Here is a 7,236-nt window from a genome sequence, read left to right as displayed (position 1 = left end):
CATCAAGTCAGTTCCGACCTATAACGACCTATAGGGTTTCTGAGGAGCAATTGGTGAGCCTGAACTGCCAACCTTATGGTTCAATCAGACTTTGTAGTCCAGCACATTAAACTACAGGGCCACACCAGGACTCCTGGGAAACCCTTGGACAGTTCTACTCTGCCGGATAGGGTCATTATGAGGTGAAATTGCCTTGATACAATAGGTTTATTTTGGCTTTGTGGGTATGGATGGAGAATGACTATATCAGATTTGATTTTTGATATCTCTCTAGCTTCACTTTAGAAATCCAGGCATTGGATTGGGTAGATGTGGATCAAAGGGAGGAGATATGAGGATTTATTTGTTCTCCAAACAAAATTTTTAATTAAATAAAATGAGTTCCTCTTTTAAAAGAAAGAAGGAAAAAGTATTCTCTCCACCACAGCCATAGATTCCTAACAATGAACTTCTTTCTTGTTGTTGTTAAGTACTATGGAGCTAGTTCCGACATACAGCAACCCTGTACAGGGTTTCCAGTAGCGATAGAGTTTGAACTTATACAACCATTTAATTAGCATCCACTGATGATAAACCAAGTATTCATCAAATATTCATTCACTCCTGGAGGCAAATGGAGAGGATGAGTGTGGTTTTGTGACTGGGAAGTAACTAAATTAATATAGGGGGGAGGGGAGCTGTTGCTATCAAGTTAATTTCAACTCATAGAAACTCTGGTGATGCAATAACTGAATATCAGATGCTAAGGTCTGCAGTTTGAGCCAACCAGTTGCTCTGTAAGAGAAAAATGAAAGTCCAATTTCATAAAGATTTACAGCCTTGGAAGCCCCCTGGACAATTCTATTTTGCACCATAGAGTTATTACGAATCAGAATCTGGGATTCATAATATGGGAAAAGTAAAGGAAATCACTCCATGTATCTAAAACTTTACCTTTATTCTCCGCACCAAATTTTTTTCAATCCACATCATTTATTTTCTCATTTACTTTAATTCCATCTCTCAGTAAGATACGAATGCAACCTCAAGGTCAGTTTGAACTGCAAGGTCAGCAGTTCAAACTTATCAGCCACTCCATGGAAACCCTACACTATGAGCTGGAACCGACTCAATGGCACTTAACAAATCCTAATAAATGGAACAACAAGGTTGGCAGTTCAAATCCACCAGCTGCTCCTCGGAAACCCTATAAAGGGTCAATATGAGTCGGAATCAACTCAAAAGCTCTTAACAACAGCAACCTCCTAATCAATATATTTACCAACTGATAAATCATTTGTCCACATTTTATTAAATTAATTGCTGCACATATTACTTGAAAAATAGCTTAAATATTTTGTCATAAATCTATTGACCACGATTTTCAAATTGGTTTTCTTTAAATCTTGTTATTGTTGTTGACAGGTGCCATCGAGCCAGTTCTGACTCATAGTCACATCACGGTGTCCGGTCCTTATAATTGTTACTATGCTTCATTCAGCTCATTGTTGCGGTCACTGTGTCAACACATCTCATTCAGGGTGTTCCTTCTTTTCGTTTTTGCTGACCTATTTTACCAAGCATGCTGTCCTTCTCCAACAACTGTTTCCTCCTGATAACATATCCAAAGTTCAAAGTACATGAGAAAAAGTCTTGCCATCTTTGCTTTTAAGGAGCATTCTGGCTTTACACCTTCCAAGACAGTGTCCATTTTTTTTTCAGTCTTTCTTGTTCCTTGCACACGTTTCACATGCATATGAGGTGATTTAAAATACTATAGCTTGGGTCAGGCACATCTTAGTCCTCAAGCTGACATCTTTGCTTTTTTAACACTTTAAAGAGGTCTTTTACAGCATACAATAATTTGTTTGACTGCTGTTTCCATGGGCATTGGTAAATTTATTTAAATATATAGAAGAAAAATAAATAGTACCTGTATGGTGTGGCACTATAGGATCAGCTCTGGACTTACAACCACAGGTCAGCAGTTCAAACCCATCAGCTGCTCCTCGGAAACACTATACAGGGTTACTATGGGTCTGAACCAACTCGATGGCATTTAACAACAAAAACACTAGGCTCCAGTTCATGGATAAACATTTTTTCCTCTGGGCGCACAGTGGCTCCATAAGATAAACACTGGACTACAAGCCATAAGATTGGCAGTTCAAGCCCACCAGCTGCTCCACTATAGAAAGATGAGGCTTTCTGTGCCCGAAAACCTTTAAAACCATTGGAAATCCTATATAGGATCAATATGAGTTGGAACTGACTAGATGACACACAACAACAACAACAAGCATATCTCTGTGATCACTGAATGACTGCAGACAAGTTCTCTCATTAATACATAAGTCTTAGTTTTACTAGGTTGCCTGCAAAGCATAAGTCCAGTCAAAACAATGGTTTTCAAGGTGATCTGCTGGATCAGTTCAATTCAAGGCCAAGAGCTAAGCTCAGAAGTTTTTGGTAACGGTTTTACTAGGTTTCCAAAAGGATTATCTTGATAGACTTTTTCCCAAAGGGCACAGGGTAAACACAAGGGGTTATTATGAAGATGTTTTAAGACAATAGACCAAAAAGAAAAAAGAACATTGCATTAGTGAGAAAAAGGACAGGAAAGCTACACCAAGGAATGTTTTTCCCTGCAAGACAGTGTGCCTGCTCGTTCTTCAAGGGTAGCAAGATTTCATATGAACAAGATATGAATCTCTGGAGGATGCCAAATTTGCCATTTTGACATGTTATAAGTCATAGAGCAAGGAAAGTTTTGGGGAAGGGGAAGAGTGACGGAAACATTGCCTTCAGAAGTGTATGGACCTAGATGAAGTATATGTGGAGAAACAATAGCTTCACATTTTTACATTTTTATTTAATAAAGGTTACTATGATTTTGTGGATGTACTTTTTTTTTTTTTTTTTAACTTACTTTCTTATATCTATCTATTCATGTACTCCTGGTATGGTGCTGTATGATCAGCACTGGACTGTGAACCACCAGATCAGCAGTTCAAACCTACAAGCTACTACTTGTAAATCCTATATAGGGTGGCTGTAAGTCTGAACTGACTTGAAAGCAGTTAAAAACAACAAAGCTACTGCTGCCTCTGTACATTCAAAATATCAGAAACAGAGAGCAACATTGCATGGAGAAGTAGATCCGTAACTGACAATCATGCAAATATGTCTTCTGTTGCTGTTAAGTGCTTTTAAGTAATTTCCAACTCATAGTGATCCTGTATAGGGTTTACAATGGTGAGTTCCAACTGCTGATCTTTCAGTTCAAACCAAACTTGTGGTCTAGTGCTTATCCTACAGCACCATACCAGGACTCCTAGATTTCCTTTTATTGTTGTTTTTGTTGCTGTTAAGTGCCATGGTGTTGGTTCCAACTCATAGCAACCCTGTATAAGGTCTCCAAGGAGTGACTGGTGGGTTTGAACCACCTACTTTGCAACTAACAGTCCAGAGTTTATCCTATAGAGAAACCCAGGACCCATGTAGGGAATGTAATCCATTGAAAGTCCCAGCTGCCAGTTTCTGAATGTGCCAGTGTATTGTCAGCAGAGAGCAACGTCCCAGTTGCTGCTCTCAACCAATGACTGAGTGCAGTAGGATACTCAACCTGGTGCCATGGACTTGATTCTGACACACTGTGACCCATTAAGACAGAGTAGAACTACCCCAAAGGGTTTTCAAGGCTGTAATATTCATGGAAGCAGACTGTCACATATTTCTTTTTTGGAGCAGCTAGCAGGTTTGAATCATCAATATTCTGACTAGCAGCTGAGTGCTTAAACCATTGTGTCATCAGGACTCCTAGCAGGTATACTCCAAAAACTAAACACACTAACTCCTGGAGACTCTAATGGAGGAAGTGCAATGGCTCCATCGGGATTTTGAGGTTGTACAGTTTTATAGAAGCAGACTGCCTCACCTTTCTCTCCTGGAGACACTGGTGGGTTCAACCACTGACCTTTCAGTTGTCAATCCAACATCTAACCCACTGCACCACCAAGACTACTAGCAGGGTTACTAAAGCAGTTTTAGTCCTACAAGATGAGGAATTCCTTTGCCAGGCAATTTTTGTTCAAGACTGCCAATCAGCCTCATCATGACATTCTGCACTATAGCCAAAGATTCTTCTACCCAGCAAAGTGTGAAAGGATTTTCCAGCTTTAATCACCATTTTCCTTCACAGTATTCCCCACAATAAATTTATTGTGTGTCTAACTTTGCCTTGTTATCTGTTTCTCAGAGGACCTGAATTAACACAAGCAGTATAGAGTTTTAAGTTCTAGAGTTGATTGACTAGTGTTTAAGAAGCACCGCTTGTCATTGTAATAAGGACAAGTAAGCTAAACTCTCAAAGTTCAGTTTCTCATTTTAAAAACTTGCTTAAACACCATGTAATCCATCAATCCCACTACTAGGTAAATATCCTACAATCATAAGAGTTGTGATATAAACAGATATATGCACACTATGTCCATCGAAGCATTATTTATAATTGCAAAAATGATGGAAACAGCCTAAGCTTCCATCAACAGGTAAATGGATAAACAAACAATGGTACATACACACAATGGAATACTATTCATAATAAAAGAAAAACTATAAATCTATGAAGCACTTCAAAACATGGATCAACATAGAGGACATTATCCTGAATGAGACTGTTGTTCTTGGTGTTCTTGTTAGGTGCCATCGAGTCAGTTCTGACTCATAGCAACCTTATATATATCAGACCTAATTATGTCCAGTCTTGTACCACCCTCACAATTTTTGAAATGTTTGAATTCATTTCTGCAGCCACAATTTCAATACATCTCGTTAAGAGACTTCCTCCTTTCTGCAGACCCTCTACTACTTTATCAAACTTGACATCCTTCTCCTAGTACTTGTCCCTACTCATAACATATCTAATGTCTGTGAGATGAAGTCTTACCATTCTCACTTCTAAGGAGAATTATTTCTGTACATTTTCCAAGAGAGATTTCTTCATTCTTCTAACAGTCCATGGTATATTCAGATTCTTCAAAAACACCATTATTCAAATGAATCAATTCTTCTCCTGTCTTCATTATTCACTGTCAAATTTAACATATACATAAGGCTATGTAAAAGAACAAGGCTTGTGTCAGACATACATTAATCCTCAAAATGAACATCTTTCTTTTTAACAATTTCAAGAAGTCTTTTACAGCAGGTTGGCCCAAAGAAACATGTTTTTATTTTTTAACTGCTAGTTCAATGGGTATTGATTGTAGATCCAAATAAAATGAAATCCTCAACAACTTCAATCTTTATTTTGTTTATCATAATGTTATTTATTGGTCCAGTTGTGAGTATTTTTGTATTCTTTATATTGAAGTGTAATCCTAGCTGGTAATTACTGATGATTAGAATGGAAGGATTGGAAACAAACAAGAAGGATCAGTAGTTGGAAAATATGGTCTTACTGATAGAAATGATGATGGAGAACACATGATAGAATTTTGCAAGATCAATGACTTCTTCATTGCAAATATCTTTTTTAAACAACATTACAAATGACTATAGTAGACTTCACTAGACGAAATACACAGAAATCAAATTTACTACATCTGTGAAAAAGCACCATAACATAACATAGTCAAAACAAGGCCAGGGGAAGACTATGGAAAACATTATCAATTGATCATATGGAAGTTCAAGTTGAAGCTGAATAAAATTAAAACAAGTCCACAAGAGCCAGAAAATAGCCTTGAACATATTCCACTTGAATTTAGAGATCTTCTCAAGAACAGATTTGACACATTAGAAACCAATCGTTGAAAACCAGAAAAGTTGTAGAACGACATCAAGAACATCACACATAAGAACAAACAAGATGGCAGATTAGGTGGAAGTGCAATGAAGAGCTCCGTCAGCAACAACAAAGAATACTGGACCAAGCAGGCTCAGGGGATGGCATCAGAACTCTGAACCACATATAAAGGAATATTTAGAAGATTGAAAGACTTACAGCTAGGGGAATTTGTAGCAGAAGGAAGAAATCCATAGCTTTCTAATTCAAGATGCTTAGCTGCTCCCAGAGCTGCCATCTTGGGAAAGCCCAGGCAGAAGAAGGATCAGAGCAGCAACAGACACCTGACAGAACTGCAGAGATAAAGATGTGGACATCCTTTTTTTTGTATATGTTCATTGGTTTCTCGGTGTCTGCACACTTCCATTCTAGTGACTAGAGAGAGGGCCTGAGTGAGTTGACGCCCCATCCCTACCACCGAAGGGTTCTACTATGCATGCACACAGATCTCCTCAAAATTTAAAGTGTCAGTAACCACTTAAAACCAAACGAGAGCACTAAACAGCCACAGCCAGTCCTGAACAGTTTATCACTAGGTAAAAACCTGAATAAGGATTGTGGTGTGGGACAGGCAGACTAAAAAAGAAATAGGTCAAAAATTAAACCTTGAGTTATGTCACAACAACCAAGAGTGGCATCTGGAAATTTCACAGGAAGAAGAGTACAAAGGGAAGCCCATCTCCTGTTCACATGTACCTGGAGGCAATCAGAAAGCATAAAAAATAGCAAAATACACACCCATATAAGTATTAAACCCACAGATAACTTCTGAATATGCCAAAAACCAGAAACAGATGACCATATCAGCACATGCCCAGAAACAAGATAAAGTGACTGAGGCAAATGAGCTGGAAGTAGACCTACACTCCATACTATAAAATGGGTAGGCTTTGGAAATGCCTGAAGAGTAATTCAGAAAAATAATTATAAAATGTATCAAAACACTATACAATGGAATTGAGAAAAATAAGGAAGAAGTCAGGAAAGCACTATAGGAACAATTAAATAAGATAGATACAGCATTGGAAACAATTCAAACCCTACAGAAAGAGGTCCAAATGATTAATTATAGAATATCAGAAATGGACAATACACTGAAAGGGCAAAGGAGTAGAATTGAAGAGATAGAGGCCAGAGTTAGTGAGCTGGAAGATAAATCTCAACACTACAAAGATAGAAGAGCAAGCACAAAAAAAAAAGGATAAAAAAATTTGAAGAAGGCCTAAGATTCATGTTGGACAACACAAAGAGGAATAACTTAAGAATTATTGGCATTCCAGAACAGGAACAATCACACAAGTCCACAGAGGAAATAGGTGAAGAGCTTCTGGAAGAAAATTTTCCTAATATCCTGAAATGTGAAAAGATAAGCATTCAAGAAGCTCAATATCCCCAGGATGGATAGACCC

Source organism: Chrysochloris asiatica, unplaced genomic scaffold (genome assembly GCF_000296735.1).
Source record: "Chrysochloris asiatica unplaced genomic scaffold, ChrAsi1.0 scaffold00236, whole genome shotgun sequence".
In the NCBI taxonomy this organism is placed as follows: Eukaryota; Metazoa; Chordata; class Mammalia; order Afrosoricida; family Chrysochloridae; genus Chrysochloris; species Chrysochloris asiatica.
This window is presented reverse-complemented; position numbering follows the sequence as displayed.